At 46.8% G+C, this 16,608-nt stretch overlaps 20 non-coding genes across 20 annotated transcripts; 10 read left to right on the top strand and 10 right to left on the bottom strand.

Moving 5' to 3' along the window:
- The first annotated feature begins 625 nt into the window (after positions 1-625).
- TRNAN-GUU (transfer RNA asparagine (anticodon GUU)) lies at positions 626-699 on the top strand. The gene has a single exon. It is a non-coding gene; the product is annotated as a tRNA-Asn (tRNA).
- Positions 700-1,196: 497 nt separating this feature from the next.
- Positions 1,197-1,268, bottom strand: TRNAG-UCC (transfer RNA glycine (anticodon UCC)). Its single transcript has one exon. It is a non-coding gene; the product is annotated as a tRNA-Gly (tRNA).
- Positions 1,269-2,253: 985 nt separating this feature from the next.
- Positions 2,254-2,327, top strand: TRNAN-GUU (transfer RNA asparagine (anticodon GUU)). Its single transcript has one exon. It is a non-coding gene; the product is annotated as a tRNA-Asn (tRNA).
- A 497-nt stretch (positions 2,328-2,824) lies between these two features.
- Positions 2,825-2,896, bottom strand: TRNAG-UCC (transfer RNA glycine (anticodon UCC)). Its single transcript has one exon. It is a non-coding gene; the product is annotated as a tRNA-Gly (tRNA).
- Positions 2,897-3,882: 986 nt separating this feature from the next.
- Positions 3,883-3,956, top strand: TRNAN-GUU (transfer RNA asparagine (anticodon GUU)). The gene has a single exon. It is a non-coding gene; the product is annotated as a tRNA-Asn (tRNA).
- A 497-nt stretch (positions 3,957-4,453) lies between these two features.
- Positions 4,454-4,525, bottom strand: TRNAG-UCC (transfer RNA glycine (anticodon UCC)). The gene has a single exon. It is a non-coding gene; the product is annotated as a tRNA-Gly (tRNA).
- A 560-nt stretch (positions 4,526-5,085) lies between these two features.
- On the bottom strand, positions 5,086-5,157 carry TRNAM-CAU (transfer RNA methionine (anticodon CAU)). The gene has a single exon. It is a non-coding gene; the product is annotated as a tRNA-Met (tRNA).
- Positions 5,158-5,514: 357 nt separating this feature from the next.
- TRNAN-GUU (transfer RNA asparagine (anticodon GUU)) lies at positions 5,515-5,588 on the top strand. Its single transcript has one exon. It is a non-coding gene; the product is annotated as a tRNA-Asn (tRNA).
- Positions 5,589-7,143: 1,555 nt separating this feature from the next.
- Positions 7,144-7,217, top strand: TRNAN-GUU (transfer RNA asparagine (anticodon GUU)). Its single transcript has one exon. It is a non-coding gene; the product is annotated as a tRNA-Asn (tRNA).
- A 497-nt stretch (positions 7,218-7,714) lies between these two features.
- TRNAG-UCC (transfer RNA glycine (anticodon UCC)) lies at positions 7,715-7,786 on the bottom strand. The gene has a single exon. It is a non-coding gene; the product is annotated as a tRNA-Gly (tRNA).
- A 986-nt stretch (positions 7,787-8,772) lies between these two features.
- On the top strand, positions 8,773-8,846 carry TRNAN-GUU (transfer RNA asparagine (anticodon GUU)). Its single transcript has one exon. It is a non-coding gene; the product is annotated as a tRNA-Asn (tRNA).
- A 497-nt stretch (positions 8,847-9,343) lies between these two features.
- On the bottom strand, positions 9,344-9,415 carry TRNAG-UCC (transfer RNA glycine (anticodon UCC)). Its single transcript has one exon. It is a non-coding gene; the product is annotated as a tRNA-Gly (tRNA).
- A 987-nt stretch (positions 9,416-10,402) lies between these two features.
- TRNAN-GUU (transfer RNA asparagine (anticodon GUU)) lies at positions 10,403-10,476 on the top strand. Its single transcript has one exon. It is a non-coding gene; the product is annotated as a tRNA-Asn (tRNA).
- Positions 10,477-10,973: 497 nt separating this feature from the next.
- On the bottom strand, positions 10,974-11,045 carry TRNAG-UCC (transfer RNA glycine (anticodon UCC)). The gene has a single exon. It is a non-coding gene; the product is annotated as a tRNA-Gly (tRNA).
- Positions 11,046-12,031: 986 nt separating this feature from the next.
- TRNAN-GUU (transfer RNA asparagine (anticodon GUU)) lies at positions 12,032-12,105 on the top strand. Its single transcript has one exon. It is a non-coding gene; the product is annotated as a tRNA-Asn (tRNA).
- A 497-nt stretch (positions 12,106-12,602) lies between these two features.
- Positions 12,603-12,674, bottom strand: TRNAG-UCC (transfer RNA glycine (anticodon UCC)). Its single transcript has one exon. It is a non-coding gene; the product is annotated as a tRNA-Gly (tRNA).
- Positions 12,675-13,659: 985 nt separating this feature from the next.
- TRNAN-GUU (transfer RNA asparagine (anticodon GUU)) lies at positions 13,660-13,733 on the top strand. The gene has a single exon. It is a non-coding gene; the product is annotated as a tRNA-Asn (tRNA).
- A 497-nt stretch (positions 13,734-14,230) lies between these two features.
- TRNAG-UCC (transfer RNA glycine (anticodon UCC)) lies at positions 14,231-14,302 on the bottom strand. The gene has a single exon. It is a non-coding gene; the product is annotated as a tRNA-Gly (tRNA).
- A 986-nt stretch (positions 14,303-15,288) lies between these two features.
- TRNAN-GUU (transfer RNA asparagine (anticodon GUU)) lies at positions 15,289-15,362 on the top strand. The gene has a single exon. It is a non-coding gene; the product is annotated as a tRNA-Asn (tRNA).
- Positions 15,363-15,859: 497 nt separating this feature from the next.
- Positions 15,860-15,931, bottom strand: TRNAG-UCC (transfer RNA glycine (anticodon UCC)). Its single transcript has one exon. It is a non-coding gene; the product is annotated as a tRNA-Gly (tRNA).
- Between the last annotated feature and the right edge of the window lie 677 nt (positions 15,932-16,608).

Here is a 16,608-nt window from a genome sequence, read left to right as displayed (position 1 = left end):
TTTTTTTTTTTTTTTTTTTTTTTTAAGTGCGGTGTCACAGTTCACCCATCTCTTCAACTACAAGAACGGCCCAGGAGTAGTCTTAGCTACCCTAATATGTACGTTACAGCAGGGCCCTTATTACACTTTCTCTTACAGGGCAATGGAAACCGTTTTGCCCATGCGATAAAGCAAGGTGCAAAAATGAATTCATGCCTAGCAGAGGATGGTTTCGATCCATCGACCTCTGGGTTATGGGCCCAGCACGCTTCCGCTGCGCCACTCTGCTTCTGTTTGTATTCAACCTTCAAGTTTAAGAAGGGTACATTAGTTGAAATAGTTACACTACTATCTATGTTACAGCAAGGCCCTAATGACACTTTCTCTTAAGGGGCTATGGCCGACAATTGGCCCATATGGTAAGCAAGGTATAAAAACCAACGTACACCTAGCAGAGGATGGTTTCGATCCATCGACCTCTGGGTTATGGGCCCAGCACGCTTCCGCTGCGCCACTCTGCTGCCATACAGTGAATGCTTCATTGTGGGAAAAAGTGGCGTTAAACTTCTTGGAGCAGACTTACTTCCTCACTCCACAAGACACACATACATCCCCATAAAATCATTTAGCAACAACTGCAGGCACAGTCTCTGTGGCGCAATCGGTTAGCGCGTTCGGCTGTTAACCGAAAGGTTGGTGGTTCAAGCCCACCCAGGGACGGCCTTTCCTTTTGTGTTCAGCAGTTGTCCGAAGAGAACCCCAGATAGCCATGTAGATTCATTTGAGACACGTTGGAATCTCATTCACGTTCATGAAAAGGGTGAGCAGCATCAAGTTCATGTCTTAGTGATACAACAGACATCCCTGGCAGTGTCTGTGACCAAATGAAGTTTTCTGTACCCCAGAAGCAGCAGTAAAGTATTAGCCGGGGATCGAACCCAAAGCCTGGCGACGGCTGTCAAGCCAAAGAAAGGCAGTTCAAGCCCACCCAAGGACAGGCTCGCCTTAGTGCCTTGCTAGCTATTTGTTTAGAACATTATAGAGTGTCTGCATTAAGTGTTGACCATTTAGAAAGAACTTTAAGCTGGCGTAGAGTCTGCTGCACCGGAATGGAACCTCTCCAGAGACTGAGCAGGTGCAGGATGTCCTAACTGTTCAGAGATCTTGTCTTGGTCTTGTCTTCCATGGAATTGTAGGGTGCCAAAAGCAAGCTCACATGCGTTGGCCGGGAATCGAACCCGGGTCAACTGCTTGGAAGGCAGCTATGCTCACCACTATACCACCAACGCTACATGCTGAAACTCGCCTAGCATGTACCATTGCAATATACCCAAGAGAAAAATGAGCTTGCTTATTTGCCTACTTTGCTAGATGTAAGCAGTGGGACACATGGTGATACTGCTTACAGACTTCAATTCAAGACTTCAGAAAGATCATGTGCCCCCCTGGATGATGCTGGTGCAACACACACAGCAAAGGACAGCAATTTGAAGTCTGGAAGATTCCAGGGCAAGGGTGGGAAGGATGAAAAGCTAGGTGGCCATGCAACCATTCATGCTAACCCAAAGCTTACTTGTGCCCTACAACACATTGGCTTAAGACTTGACCAAATCCAATGCTCCAATATGGGGAAGCTTCTCTGTTTGCTGTTTTTTTTTTTTTTTTTTTTTTTTAAGTGCGGTGTCACAGTTCACCCATCTCTTCAACTACAAGAACGGCCCAGGAGTAGTCTTAGCTACCCTAATATGTACGTTACAGCAGGGCCCTTATTACACTTTCTCTTACAGGGCAATGGAAACCGTTTTGCCCATGCGATAAAGCAAGGTGCAAAAATGAATTCATGCCTAGCAGAGGATGGTTTCGATCCATCGACCTCTGGGTTATGGGCCCAGCACGCTTCCGCTGCGCCACTCTGCTTCTGTTTGTATTCAACCTTCAAGTTTAAGAAGGGTACATTAGTTGAAATAGTTACACTACTATCTATGTTACAGCAAGGCCCTAATGACACTTTCTCTTAAGGGGCTATGGCCGACAATTGGCCCATATGGTAAGCAAGGTATAAAAACCAACGTACACCTAGCAGAGGATGGTTTCGATCCATCGACCTCTGGGTTATGGGCCCAGCACGCTTCCGCTGCGCCACTCTGCTGCCATACAGTGAATGCTTCATTGTGGGAAAAAGTGGCGTTAAACTTCTTGGAGCAGACTTACTTCCTCACTCCACAAGACACACATACATCCCCATAAAATCATTTAGCAACAACTGCAGGCACAGTCTCTGTGGCGCAATCGGTTAGCGCGTTCGGCTGTTAACCGAAAGGTTGGTGGTTCAAGCCCACCCAGGGACGGCCTTTCCTTTTGTGTTCAGCAGTTGTCCGAAGAGAACCCCAGATAGCCATGTAGATTCATTTGAGACACGTTGGAATCTCATTCACGTTCATGAAAAGGGTGAGCAGCATCAAGTTCATGTCTTAGTGATACAACAGACATCCCTGGCAGTGTCTGTGACCAAATGAAGTTTTCTGTACCCCAGAAGCAGCAGTAAAGTATTAGCCGGGGATCGAACCCAAAGCCTGGCGACGGCTGTCAAGCCAAAGAAAGGCAGTTCAAGCCCACCCAAGGACAGGCTCGCCTTAGTGCCTTGCTAGCTATTTGTTTAGAACATTATAGAGTGTCTGCATTAAGTGTTGACCATTTAGAAAGAACTTTAAGCTGGCGTAGAGTCTGCTGCACCGGAATGGAACCTCTCCAGAGACTGAGCAGGTGCAGGATGTCCTAACTGTTCAGAGATCTTGTCTTGGTCTTGTCTTCCATGGAATTGTAGGGTGCCAAAAGCAAGCTCACATGCGTTGGCCGGGAATCGAACCCGGGTCAACTGCTTGGAAGGCAGCTATGCTCACCACTATACCACCAACGCTACATGCTGAAACTCGCCTAGCATGTACCATTGCAATATACCCAAGAGAAAAATGAGCTTGCTTATTTGCCTACTTTGCTAGATGTAAGCAGTGGGACACATGGTGATACTGCTTACAGACTTCAATTCAAGACTTCAGAAAGATCATGTGCCCCCCTGGATGATGCTGGTGCAACACACACAGCAAAGGACAGCAATTTGAAGTCTGGAAGATTCCAGGGCAAGGGTGGGAAGGATGAAAAGCTAGGTGGCCATGCAACCATTCATGCTAACCCAAAGCTTACTTGTGCCCTACAACACATTGGCTTAAGACTTGACCAAATCCAATGCTCCAATATGGGGAAGCTTCTCTGTTTGCTGTTTTTTTTTTTTTTGTTTTTTTTTTAAGTGCGGTGTCACAGTTCACCCATCTCTTCAACTACAAGAACGGCCCAGGAGTAGTCTTAGCTACCCTAATATGTACGTTACAGCAGGGCCCTTATTACACTTTCTCTTACAGGGCAATGGAAACCGTTTTGCCCATGCGATAAAGCAAGGTGCAAAAATGAATTCATGCCTAGCAGAGGATGGTTTCGATCCATCGACCTCTGGGTTATGGGCCCAGCACGCTTCCGCTGCGCCACTCTGCTTCTGTTTGTATTCAACCTTCAAGTTTAAGAAGGGTACATTAGTTGAAATAGTTACACTGCTATCTATGTTACAGCAAGGCCCTAATGACACTTTCTCTTAAGGGGCTATGGCCGACAATTGGCCCATATGGTAAGCAAGGTATAAAAACCAACGTACACCTAGCAGAGGATGGTTTCGATCCATCGACCTCTGGGTTATGGGCCCAGCACGCTTCCGCTGCGCCACTCTGCTGCCATACAGTGAATGCTTCATTGTGGGAAAAAGTGGCGTTAAACTTCTTGGAGCAGACTTACTTCCTCACTCCACAAGACACACATACATCCCCATAAAATCATTTATCAACAACTGCAGGCACAGTCTCTGTGGCGCAATCGGTTAGCGCGTTCGGCTGTTAACCGAAAGGTTGGTGGTTCAAGCCCACCCAGGGACGGCCTTTCCTTTTGTGTTCAACAGTTGTCCGAAGAGAACCCCAGATAGCCATGTAGATTCATTTGAGACACGTTGGAATCTCATTCACGTTCATGAAAAGGGTGAGCAGCATCAAGTTCATGTCTTAGTGATACAACAGACATCCCTGGCAGTGTCTGTGACCAAATGAAGTTTTCTGTACCCCAGAAGCAGCAGTAAAGTATTAGCCGGGGATCGAACCCAAAGCCTGGCGACGGCTGTCAAGCCAAAGAAAGGCAGTTCAAGCCCACCCAAGGACAGGCTCGCCTTAGTGCCTTGCTAGCTATTTGTTTAGAACATTATAGAGTGTCTGCATTAAGTGTTGACCATTTAGAAAGAACTTTAAGCTGGCGTAGAGTCTGCTGCACCGGAATGGAACCTCTCCAGAGACTGAGCAGGTGCAGGATGTCCTAACTGTTCAGAGATCTTGTCTTGGTCTTGTCTTCCATGGAATTGTAGGGTGCCAAAAGCAAGCTCACATGCGTTGGCCGGGAATCGAACCCGGGTCAACTGCTTGGAAGGCAGCTATGCTCACCACTATACCACCAACGCTACATGCTGAAACTCGCCTAGCATGTACCATTGCAATATACCCAAGAGAAAAATGAGCTTGCTTATTTGCCTACTTTGCTAGATGTAAGCAGTGGGACACATGGTGATACTGCTTACAGACTTCAATTCAAGACTTCAGAAAGATCATGTGCCCCCCTGGATGATGCTGGTGCAACACACACAGCAAAGGACAGCAATTTGAAGTCTGGAAGATTCCAGGGCAAGGGTGGGAAGGATGAAAAGCTAGGTGGCCATGCAACCATTCATGCTAACCCAAAGCTTACTTGTGCCCTACAACACATTGGCTTAAGACTTGACCAAATCCAATGCTCCAATATGGGGAAGCTTCTCTGTTTGCTGTTTTTTTTTTTTTTTTTTTTTTTTTTTTAAGTGCGGTGTCACAGTTCACCCATCTCTTCAACTACAAGAACGGCCCAGGAGTAGTCTTAGCTACCCTAATATGTACGTTACAGCAGGGCCCTTATTACACTTTCTCTTACAGGGCAATGGAAACCGTTTTGCCCATGCGATAAAGCAAGGTGCAAAAATGAATTCATGCCTAGCAGAGGATGGTTTCGATCCATCAACCTCTGGGTTATGAGCCCAGCACGCTTCCGCTGCGCCACTCTGCTTCTGTTTGTATTCAACCTTCAAGTTTAAGAAGGGTACATTAGTTGAAATAGTTACACTACTATCTATGTTACAGCAAGGCCCTAATGACACTTTCTCTTAAGGGGCTATGGCCGACAATTGGCCCATATGGTAAGCAAGGTATAAAAACCAACGTACACCTAGCAGAGGATGGTTTCGATCCATCGACCTCTGGGTTATGGGCCCAGCACGCTTCCGCTGCGCCACTCTGCTGCCATACAGTGAATGCTTCATTGTGGGAAAAAGTGGCGTTAAACTTCTTGGAGCAGACTTACTTCCTCACTCCACAAGACACACATACATCCCCATAAAATCATTTAGCAACAACTGCAGGCACAGTCTCTGTGGCGCAATCGGTTAGCGCGTTCGGCTGTTAACCGAAAGGTTGGTGGTTCAAGCCCACCCAGGGACGGCCTTTCCTTTTGTGTTCAACAGTTGTCCGAAGAGAACCCCAGATAGCCATGTAGATTCATTTGAGACACGTTGGAATCTCATTCACGTTCATGAAAAGGGTGAGCAGCATCAAGTTCATGTCTTAGTGATACAACAGACATCCCTGGCAGTGTCTGTGACCAAATGAAGTTTTCTGTACCCCAGAAGCAGCAGTAAAGTATTAGCCGGGGATCGAACCCAAAGCCTGGCGACGGCTGTCAAGCCAAAGAAAGGCAGTTCAAGCCCACCCAAGGACAGGCTCGCCTTAGTGCCTTGCTAGCTATTTGTTTAGAACATTATAGAGTGTCTGCATTAAGTGTTGACCATTTAGAAAGAACTTTAAGCTGGCGTAGAGTCTGCTGCACCGGAATGGAACCTCTCCAGAGACTGAGCAGGTGCAGGATGTCCTAACTGTTCAGAGATCTTGTCTTGGTCTTGTCTTCCATGGAATTGTAGGGTGCCAAAAGCAAGCTCACATGCATTGGCGGGGAATCGAACCCGGGTCAACTGCTTGGAAGGCAGCTATGCTCACCACTATACCACCAACGCTACATGCTGAAACTCGCCTAGCATGTACCATTGCAATATACCCAAGAGAAAAATGAGCTTGCTTATTTGCCTACTTTGCTAGATGTAAGCAGTGGGACACATGGTGATACTGCTTACAGACTTCAATTCAAGACTTCAGAAAGATCATGTGCCCCCCTGGATGATGCTGGTGCAACACACACAGCAAAGGACAGCAATTTGAAGTCTGGAAGATTCCAGGGCAAGGGTGGGAAGGATGAAAAGCTAGGTGGCCATGCAACCATTCATGCTAACCCAAAGCTTACTTGTGCCCTACAACACATTGGCTTAAGACTTGACCAAATCCAATGCTCCAATATGGGGAAGCTTCTCTGTTTGCTGTTTTTTTTTTTTTTTTTTTTTTTTTAAGTGCGGTGTCACAGTTCACCCATCTCTTCAACTACAAGAACGGCCCAGGAGTAGTCTTAGCTACCCTAATATGTACGTTACAGCAGGGCCCTTATTACACTTTCTCTTACAGGGCAATGGAAACCGTTTTGCCCATGCGATAAAGCAAGGTGCAAAAATGAATTCATGCCTAGCAGAGGATGGTTACGATCCATCGACCTCTGGGTTATGGGCCCAGCACGCTTCCGCTGCGCCACTCTGCTTCTGTTTGTATTCAACCTTCAAGTTAAAGAAGGGTACATTAGTTGAAATAGTTACACTACTATCTATGTTACAGCAAGGCCCTAATGACACTTTCTCTTAAGGGGCTATGGCCGACAATTGGCCCATATGGTAAGCAAGGTATAAAAACCAACGTACACCTAGCAGAGGATGGTTTCGATCCATCGACCTCTGGGTTATGGGCCCAGCACGCTTCCGCTGCGCCACTCTGCTGCCATACAGTGAATGCTTCATTGTGGGAAAAAGTGGCGTTAAACTTCTTGGAGCAGACTTACTTCCTCACTCCACAAGACACACATACATCCCCATAAAATCATTTAGCAACAACTGCAGGCACAGTCTCTGTGGCGCAATCGGTTAGCGCGTTCGGCTGTTAACCGAAAGGTTGGTGGTTCAAGCCCACCCAGGGACGGCCTTTCCTTTTGTGTTCAGCAGTTGTCCGAAGAGAACCCCAGATAGCCATGTAGATTCATTTGAGACACGTTGGAATCTCATTCACGTTCATGAAAAGGGTGAGCAGCATCAAGTTCATGTCTTAGTGATACAACAGACATCCCTGGCAGTGTCTGTGACCAAATGAAGTTTTCTGTACCCCAGAAGCAGCAGTAAAGTATTAGCCGGGGATCGAACCCAAAGCCTGGCGACGGCTGTCAAGCCAAAGAAAGGCAGTTCAAGCCCACCCAAGGACAGGCTCGCCTTAGTGCCTTGCTAGCTATTTGTTTAGAACATTATAGAGTGTCTGCATTAAGTGTTGACCATTTAGAAAGAACTTTAAGCTGGCGTAGAGTCTGCTGCACCGGAATGGAACCTCTCCAGAGACTGAGCAGGTGCAGGATGTCCTAACTGTTCAGAGATCTTGTCTTGGTCTTGTCTTCCATGGAATTGTAGGGTGCCAAAAGCAAGCTCACATGCGTTGGCCGGGAATCGAACCCAGGTCAACTGCTTGGAAGGCAGCTATGCTCACCACTATACCACCAACGCTACATGCTGAAACTCGCCTAGCATGTACCATTGCAATATACCCAAGAGAAAAATGAGCTTGCTTATTTGCCTACTTTGCTAGATGTAAGCAGTGGGACACATGGTGATACTGCTTACAGACTTCAATTCAAGACTTCAGAAAGATCATGTGCCCCCCTGGATGATGCTGGTGCAACACACACAGCAAAGGACAGCAATTTGAAGTCTGGAAGATTCCAGGGCAAGGGTGGGAAGGATGAAAAGCTAGGTGGCCATGCAACCATTCATGCTAACCCAAAGCTTACTTGTGCCCTACAACACATTGGCTTAAGACTTGACCAAATCCAATGCTCCAATATGGGGAAGCTTCTCTGTTTGCTGTTTTTTTTTTTTTTTTTTTTTTTTTAAGTGCGGTGTCACAGTTCACCCATCTCTTCAACTACAAGAACGGCCCAGGAGTAGTCTTAGCTACCCTAATATGTACGTTACAGCAGGGCCCTTATTACACTTTCTCTTACAGGGCAATGGAAACCGTTTTGCCCATGCGATAAAGCAAGGTGCAAAAATGAATTCATGCCTAGCAGAGGATGGTTTCGATCCATCGACCTCTGGGTTATGGGCCCAGCACGCTTCCGCTGCGCCACTCTGCTTCTGTTTGTATTCAACCTTCAAGTTTAAGAAGGGTACATTAGTTGAAATAGTTACACTACTATCTATGTTACAGCAAGGCCCTAATGACACTTTCTCTTAAGGGGCTATGGCCGACAATTGGCCCATATGGTAAGCAAGGTATAAAAACCAACGTACACCTAGCAGAGGATGGTTTCGATCCATCGACCTCTGGGTTATGGGCCCAGCACGCTTCCGCTGCGCCACTCTGCTGCCATACAGTGAATGCTTCATTGTGGGAAAAAGTGGCGTTAAACTTCTTGGAGCAGACTTACTTCCTCACTCCACAAGACACACATACATCCCCATAAAATCATTTAGCAACAACTGCAGGCACAGTCTCTGTGGCGCAATCGGTTAGCGCGTTCGGCTGTTAACCGAAAGGTTGGTGGTTCAAGCCCACCCAGGGACGGCCTTTCCTTTTGTGTTCAACAGTTGTCCGAAGAGAACCCCAGATAGCCATGTAGATTCATTTGAGACACGTTGGAATCTCATTCACGTTCATGAAAAGGGTGAGCAGCATCAAGTTCATGTCTTAGTGATACAACAGACATCCCTGGCAGTGTCTGTGACCAAATGAAGTTTTCTGTACCCCAGAAGCAGCAGTAAAGTATTAGCCGGGGATCGAACCCAAAGCCTGGCGACGGCTGTCAAGCCAAAGAAAGGCAGTTCAAGCCCACCGAAGGACAGGCTCGCCTTAGTGCCTTGCTAGCTATTTGTTTAGAACATTATAGAGTGTCTGCATTAAGTGTTGACCATTTAGAAAGAACTTTAAGCTGGCGTAGAGTCTGCTGCACCGGAATGGAACCTCTCCAGAGACTGAGCAGGTGCAGGATGTCCTAACTGTTCAGAGATCTTGTCTTGGTCTTGTCTTCCTTGGAATTGTAGGGTGCCAAAAGCAAGCTCACATGCGTTGGCCGGGAATCAAACCCGGGTCAACTGCTTGGAAGGCAGCTATGCTCACCACTATACCACCAACGCTACATGCTGAAACTCGCCTAGCATGTACCATTGCAATACACCCAAGAGAAAAATGAGCTTGCTTATTTGCCTACTTTGCTAGATGTAAGCAGTGGGACACATGGTGATACTGCTTACAGACTTCAATTCAAGACTTCAGAAAGATCATGTGCCCCCCTGGATGATGCTGGTGCAACACACACAGCAAAGGACAGCAATTTGAAGTCTGGAAGATTCCAGGGCAAGGGTGGGAAGGATGAAAAGCTAGGTGGCCATGCAACCATTCATGCTAACCCAAAGCTTACTTGTGCCCTACAACACATTGGCTTAAGACTTGACCAAATCCAATGCTCCAATATGGGGAAGCTTCTCTGTTTGCTGTTTTTTTTTTTTTTTTTTTTTTTTTTAAGTGCGGTGTCACAGTTCACCCATCTCTTCAACTACAAGAACGGCCCAGGAGTAGTCTTAGCTACCCTAATATGTACGTTACAGCAGGGCCCTTATTACACTTTCTCTTACAGGGCAATGGAAACCGTTTTGCCCATGCGATAAAGCAAGGTGCAAAAATGAATTCATGCCTAGCAGAGGATGGTTTCGATCCATCGACCTCTGGGTTATGGGCCCAGCACGCTTCCGCTGCGCCACTCTGCTTCTGTTTGTATTCAACCTTCAAGTTTAAGAAGGGTACATTAGTTGAAATAGTTACACTACTATCTATGTTACAGCAAGGCCCTAATGACACTTTCTCTTAAGGGGCTATGGCCGACAATTGGCCCATATGGTAAGCAAGGTATAAAAACCAACGTACACCTAGCAGAGGATGGTTTCGATCCATCGACCTCTGGGTTATGGGCCCAGCACGCTTCCGCTGCGCCACTCTGCTGCCATACAGTGAATGCTTCATTGTGGGAAAAAGTGGCGTTAAACTTCTTGGAGCAGACTTACTTCCTCACTCCACAAGACACACATACATCCCCATAAAATCATTTAGCAACAACTGCAGGCACAGTCTCTGTGGCGCAATCGGTTAGCGCGTTCGGCTGTTAACCGAAAGGTTGGTGGTTCAAGCCCACCCAGGGACGGCCTTTCCTTTTGTGTTCAACAGTTGTCCGAAGAGAACCCCAGATAGCCATGTAGATTCATTTGAGACACGTTGGAATCTCATTCACGTTCATGAAAAGGGTGAGCAGCATCAAGTTCATGTCTTAGTGATACAACAGACATCCCTGGCAGTGTCTGTGACCAAATGAAGTTTTCTGTACCCCAGAAGCAGCAGTAAAGTATTAGCCGGGGATCGAACCCAAAGCCTGGCGACGGCTGTCAAGCCAAAGAAAGGCAGTTCAAGCCCACCCAAGGACAGGCTCGCCTTAGTGCCTTGCTAGCTATTTGTTTAGAACATTATAGAGTGTCTGCATTAAGTGTTGACCATTTAGAAAGAACTTTAAGCTGGCGTAGAGTCTGCTGCACCGGAATGGAACCTCTCCAGAGACTGAGCAGGTGCAGGATGTCCTAACTGTTCAGAGATCTTGTCTTGGTCTTGTCTTCCATGGAATTGTAGGGTGCCAAAAGCAAGCTCACATGCGTTGGCCGGGAATCGAACCCGGGTCAACTGCTTGGAAGGCAGCTATGCTCACCACTATACCACCAACGCTACATGCTGAAACTCGCCTAGCATGTACCATTGCAATACACCCAAGAGAAAAATGAGCTTGCTTATTTGCCTACTTTGCTAGATGTAAGCAGTGGGACACATGGTGATACTGCTTACAGACTTCAATTCAAGACTTCAGAAAGATCATGTGCCCCCCTGGATGATGCTGGTGCAACACACACAGCAAAGGACAGCAATTTGAAGTCTGGAAGATTCCAGGGCAAGGGTGGGAAGGATGAAAAGCTAGGTGGCCATGCAACCATTCATGCTAACCCAAAGCTTACTTGTGCCCTACAACACATTGGCTTAAGACTTGACCAAATCCAATGCTCCAATATGGGGAAGCTTCTCTGTTTGCTGTTTTTTTTTTTTTTTTTTTTTTTTTAAGTGCGGTGTCACAGTTCACCCATCTCTTCAACTACAAGAACGGCCCAGGAGTAGTCTTAGCTACCCTAATATGTACGTTACAGCAGGGCCCTTATTACACTTTCTCTTACAGGGCAATGGAAACCGTTTTGCCCATGCGATAAAGCAAGGTGCAAAAATGAATTCATGCCTAGCAGAGGATGGTTTCGATCCATCGACCTCTGGGTTATGGGCCCAGCACGCTTCCGCTGCGCCACTCTGCTTCTGTTTGTATTCAACCTTCAAGTTTAAGAAGGGTACATTAGTTGAAATAGTTACACTACTATCTATGTTACAGCAAGGCCCTAATGACACTTTCTCTTAAGGGGCTATGGCCGACAATTGGCCCATATGGTAAGCAAGGTATAAAAACCAACGTACACCTAGCAGAGGATGGTTTCGATCCATCGACCTCTGGGTTATGGGCCCAGCACGCTTCCGCTGCGCCACTCTGCTGCCATACAGTGAATGATTCATTGTGGGAAAAAGTGGCGTTAAACTTCTTGGAGCAGACTTACTTCCTCACTCCACAAGACACACATACATCCCCATAAAATCATTTAGCAACAACTGCAGGCACAGTCTCTGTGGCGCAATCGGTTAGCGCGTTTGGCTGTTAACCGAAAGGTTGGTGGTTCAAGCCCACCCAGGGACGGCCTTTCCTTTTGTGTTCAACAGTTGTCCGAAGAGAACCCCAGATAGCCATGTAGATTCATTTGAGACACGTTGGAATCTCATTCACGTTCATGAAAAGGGTGAGCAGCATCAAGTTCATGTCTTAGTGATACAACAGACATCCCTGGCAGTGTCTGTGACCAAATGAAGTTTTCTGTACCCCAGAAGCAGCAGTAAAGTATTAGCCGGGGATCGAACCCAAAGCCTGGCGACGGCTGTCAAGCCAAAGAAAGGCAGTTCAAGCCCACCCAAGGACAGGCTCGCTTTAGTGCCTTGCTAGCTATTTGTTTAGAACATTATAGAGTGTCTGCATTAAGTGTTGACCATTTAGAAAGAACTTTAAGCTGGCGTAGAGTCTGCTGCACCGGAATGGAACCTCTCCAGAGACTGAGCAGGTGCAGGATGTCCTAACTGTTCAGAGATCTTGTCTTGGTCTTGTCTTCCATGGAATTGTAGGGTGCCAAAAGCAAGCTCACATGCGTTGGCCGGGAATCGAACCCGGGTCAACTGCTTGGAAGGCAGCTATGCTCACCACTATACCACCAACGCTACATGCTGAAACTCGCCTAGCATGTACCATTGCAATATACCCAAGAGAAAAATGAGCTTGCTTATTTGCCTACTTTGCTAGATGTAAGCAGTGGGACACATGGTGATACTGCTTACAGACTTCAATTCAAGACTTCAGAAAGATCATGTGCCCCCCTGGATGATGCTGGTGCAACACACACAGCAAAGGACAGCAATTTGAAGTCTGGAAGATTCCAGGGCAAGGGTGGGAAGGATGAAAAGCTAGGTGGCCATGCAACCATTCCTGCTAACCCAAAGCTTACTTGTGCCCTACAACACATTGGCTTAAGACTTGACCAAATCCAATGCTCCAATATGGGGAAGCTTCTCTGTTTGCTGTTTTTTTTTTTTTTTTTTTTTTTTAAGTGCGGTGTCACAGTTCACCCATCTCTTCAACTACAAGAACGGCCCAGGAGTAGTCTTAGCTACCCTAATATGTACGTTACAGCAGGGCCCTTATTACACTTTCTCTTACAGGGCAATGGAAACCGTTTTGCCCATGCGATAAAGCAAGGTGCAAAAATGAATTCATGCCTAGCAGAGGATGGTTTCGATCCATCGACCTCTGGGTTATGGGCCCAGCACGCTTCCGCTGTGCCACTCTGCTTCTGTTTGTATTCAACCTTCAAGTTTAAGAAGGGTACATTAGTTGAAATAGTTACACTACTATCTATGTTACAGCAAGGCCCTAATGACACTTTCTCTTAAGGGGCTATGGCCGACAATTGGCCCATATGGTAAGCAAGGTATAAAAACCAACGTACACCTAGCAGAGGATGGTTTCGATCCATCGACCTCTGGGTTATGGGCCCAGCACGCTTCCGCTGCGCCACTCTGCTGCCATACAGTGAATGCTTCATTGTGGGAAAAAGTGGCGTTAAACTTCTTGGAGCAGACTTACTTCCTCACTCCACAAGACACACATACATCCCCATAAAATCATTTAGCAACAACTGCAGGCACAGTCTCTGTGGCGCAATCGGTTAGCGCGTTCGGCTGTTAACCGAAAGGTTGGTGGTTCAAGCCCACCCAGGGACGGCCTTTCCTTTTGTGTTCAACAGTTGTCCGAAGAGAACCCCAGATAGCCATGTAGATTCATTTGAGACACGTTGGAATCTCATTCACGTTCATGAAAAGGGTGAGCAGCATCAAGTTCATGTCTTAGTGATACAACAGACATCCCTGGCAGTGTCTGTGACCAAATGAAGTTTTCTGTACCCCAGAAGCAGCAGTAAAGTATTAGCCGGGGATCGAACCCAAAGCCTGGCGACGGCTGTCAAGCCAAAGAAAGGCAGTTCAAGCCCACCCAAGGACAGGCTCGCCTTAGTGCCTTGCTAGCTATTTGTTTAGAACATTATAGAGTGTCTGCATTAAGTGTTGACCATTTAGAAAGAACTTTAAGCTGGCGTAGAGTCTGCTGCACCGGAATGGAACCTCTCCAGAGACTGAGCAGGTGCAGGATGTCCTAACTGTTCAGAGATCTTGTCTTGGTCTTGTCTTCCATGGAATTGTAGGGTGCCAAAAGCAAGCTCACATGCGTTGGCCGGGAATCGAACCCGGGTCAACTGCTTGGAAGGCAGCTATGCTCACCACTATACCACCAACGCTACATGCTGAAACTCGCCTAGCATGTACCATTGCAATACACCCAAGAGAAAAATGAGCTTGCTTATTTGCCTACTTTGCTAGATGTAAGCAGTGGGACACATGGTGATACTGCTTACAGACTTCAATTCAAGACTTCAGAAAGATCATGTGCCCCCCTGGATGATGCTGGTGCAACACACACAGCAAAGGACAGCAATTTGAAGTCTGGAAGATTCCAGGGCAAGGGTGGGAAGGATGAAAAGCTAGGTGGCCATGCAACCATTCATGCTAACCCAAAGCTTACTTGTGCCCTACAACACATTGGCTTAAGACTTGACCAAATCCAATGCTCCAATATGGGGAAGCTTCTCTGTTTGCTGTTTTTTTTTTTTTTTTTTTTTTTTTAAGTGCGGTGTCACAGTTCACCCATCTCTTCAACTACAAGAACGGCCCAGGAGTAGTCTTAGCTACCCTAATATGTACGTTACAGCAGGGCCCTTATTACACTTTCTCTTACAGGGCAATGGAAACCGTTTTGCCCATGCGATAAAGCAAGGTGCAAAAATGAATTCATGCCTAGCAGAGGATGGTTTCGATCCATCGACCTCTGGGTTATGGGCCCAGCACGCTTCCGCTGCGCCACTCTGCTTCTGTTTGTATTCAACCTTCAAGTTTAAGAAGGGTACATTAGTTGAAATAGTTACACTACTATCTATGTTACAGCAAGGCCCTAATGACACTTTCTCTTAAGGGGCTATGGCCGACAATTGGCCCATATGGTAAGCAAGGTATAAAAACCAACGTACACCTAGCAGAGGATGGTTTCGATCCATCGACCTCTGGGTTATGGGCCCAGCACGCTTCCGCTGCGCCACTCTGCTGCCATACAGTGAATGATTCATTGTGGGAAAAAGTGGCGTTAAACTTCTTGGAGCAGACTTACTTCCTCACTCCACAAGACACACATACATCCCCATAAAATCATTTAGCAACAACTGCAGGCACAGTCTCTGTGGCGCAATCGGTTAGCGCGTTCGGCTGTTAACCGAAAGGTTGGTGGTTCAAGCCCACCCAGGGACGGCCTTTCCTTTTGTGTTCAACAGTTGTCCGAAGAGAACCCCAGATAGCCATGTAGATTCATTTGAGACACGTTGGAATCTCATTCACGTTCATGAAAAGGGTGAGCAGCATCAAGTTCATGTCTTAGTGATACAACAGACATCCCTGGCAGTGTCTGTGACCAAATGAAGTTTTCTGTACCCCAGAAGCAGCAGTAAAGTATTAGCCGGGGATCGAACCCAAAGCCTGGCGACGGCTGTCAAGCCAAAGAAAGGCAGTTCAAGCCCACCCAAGGACAGGCTCGCTTTAGTGCCTTGCTAGCTATTTGTTTAGAACATTATAGAGTGTCTGCATTAAGTGTTGACCATTTAGAAAGAACTTTAAGCTGGCGTAGAGTCTGCTGCACCGGAATGGAACCTCTCCAGAGACTGAGCAGGTGCAGGATGTCCTAACTGTTCAGAGATCTTGTCTTGGTCTTGTCTTCCATGGAATTGTAGGGTGCCAAAAGCAAGCTCACATGCGTTGGCCGGGAATCGAACCCGGGTCAACTGCTTGGAAGGCAGCTATGCTCACCACTATACCACCAACGCTACATGCTGAAACTCGCCTAGCATGTACCATTGCAATATACCCAAGAGAAAAATGAGCTTGCTTATTTGCCTACTTTGCTAGATGTAAGCAGTGGGACACATGGTGATACTGCTTACAGACTTCAATTCAAGACTTCAGAAAGATCATGTGCCCCCCTGGATGATGCTGGTGCAACACACACAGCAAAGGACAGCAATTTGAAGTCTGGAAGATTCCAGGGCAAGGGTGGGAAGGATGAAAAGCTAGGTGGCCATGCAACCATTCCTGCTAACCCAAAGCTTACTTGTGCCCTACAACACATTGGCTTAAGACTTGACCAAATCCAATGCTCCAATATGGGGAAGCTTCTCTGTTTGCTGTTTTTTTTTTTTTTTTTTTTTTTAAGTGCGGTGTCACAGTTCACCCATCTCTTCAACTACAAGAACGGCCCAGGAGTAGTCTTAGCTACCCTAATATGTACGTTACAGCAGGGCCCTTATTACACTTTCTCTTACAGGGCAATGGAAACCGTTTTGCCCATGCGATAAAGCAAGGTGCAAAAATGAATTCATGCCTAGCAGAGGATGGTTTCGATCCATCGACCTCTGGGTTATGGGCCCAGCACGCTTCCGCTGCGCCACTCTGCTTCTGTTTGTATTCAACCTTCAAGTTTAAGAAGGGTACATTAGTTGAAATA

Source organism: Hyperolius riggenbachi, chromosome 4 (assembly GCF_040937935.1).
Source record: "Hyperolius riggenbachi isolate aHypRig1 chromosome 4, aHypRig1.pri, whole genome shotgun sequence".
In the NCBI taxonomy this organism is placed as follows: Eukaryota; Metazoa; Chordata; class Amphibia; order Anura; family Hyperoliidae; genus Hyperolius; species Hyperolius riggenbachi.
Note: the sequence above shows the minus strand (reverse complement) of the source record. Positions and strands in the feature narration are given on the sequence as shown.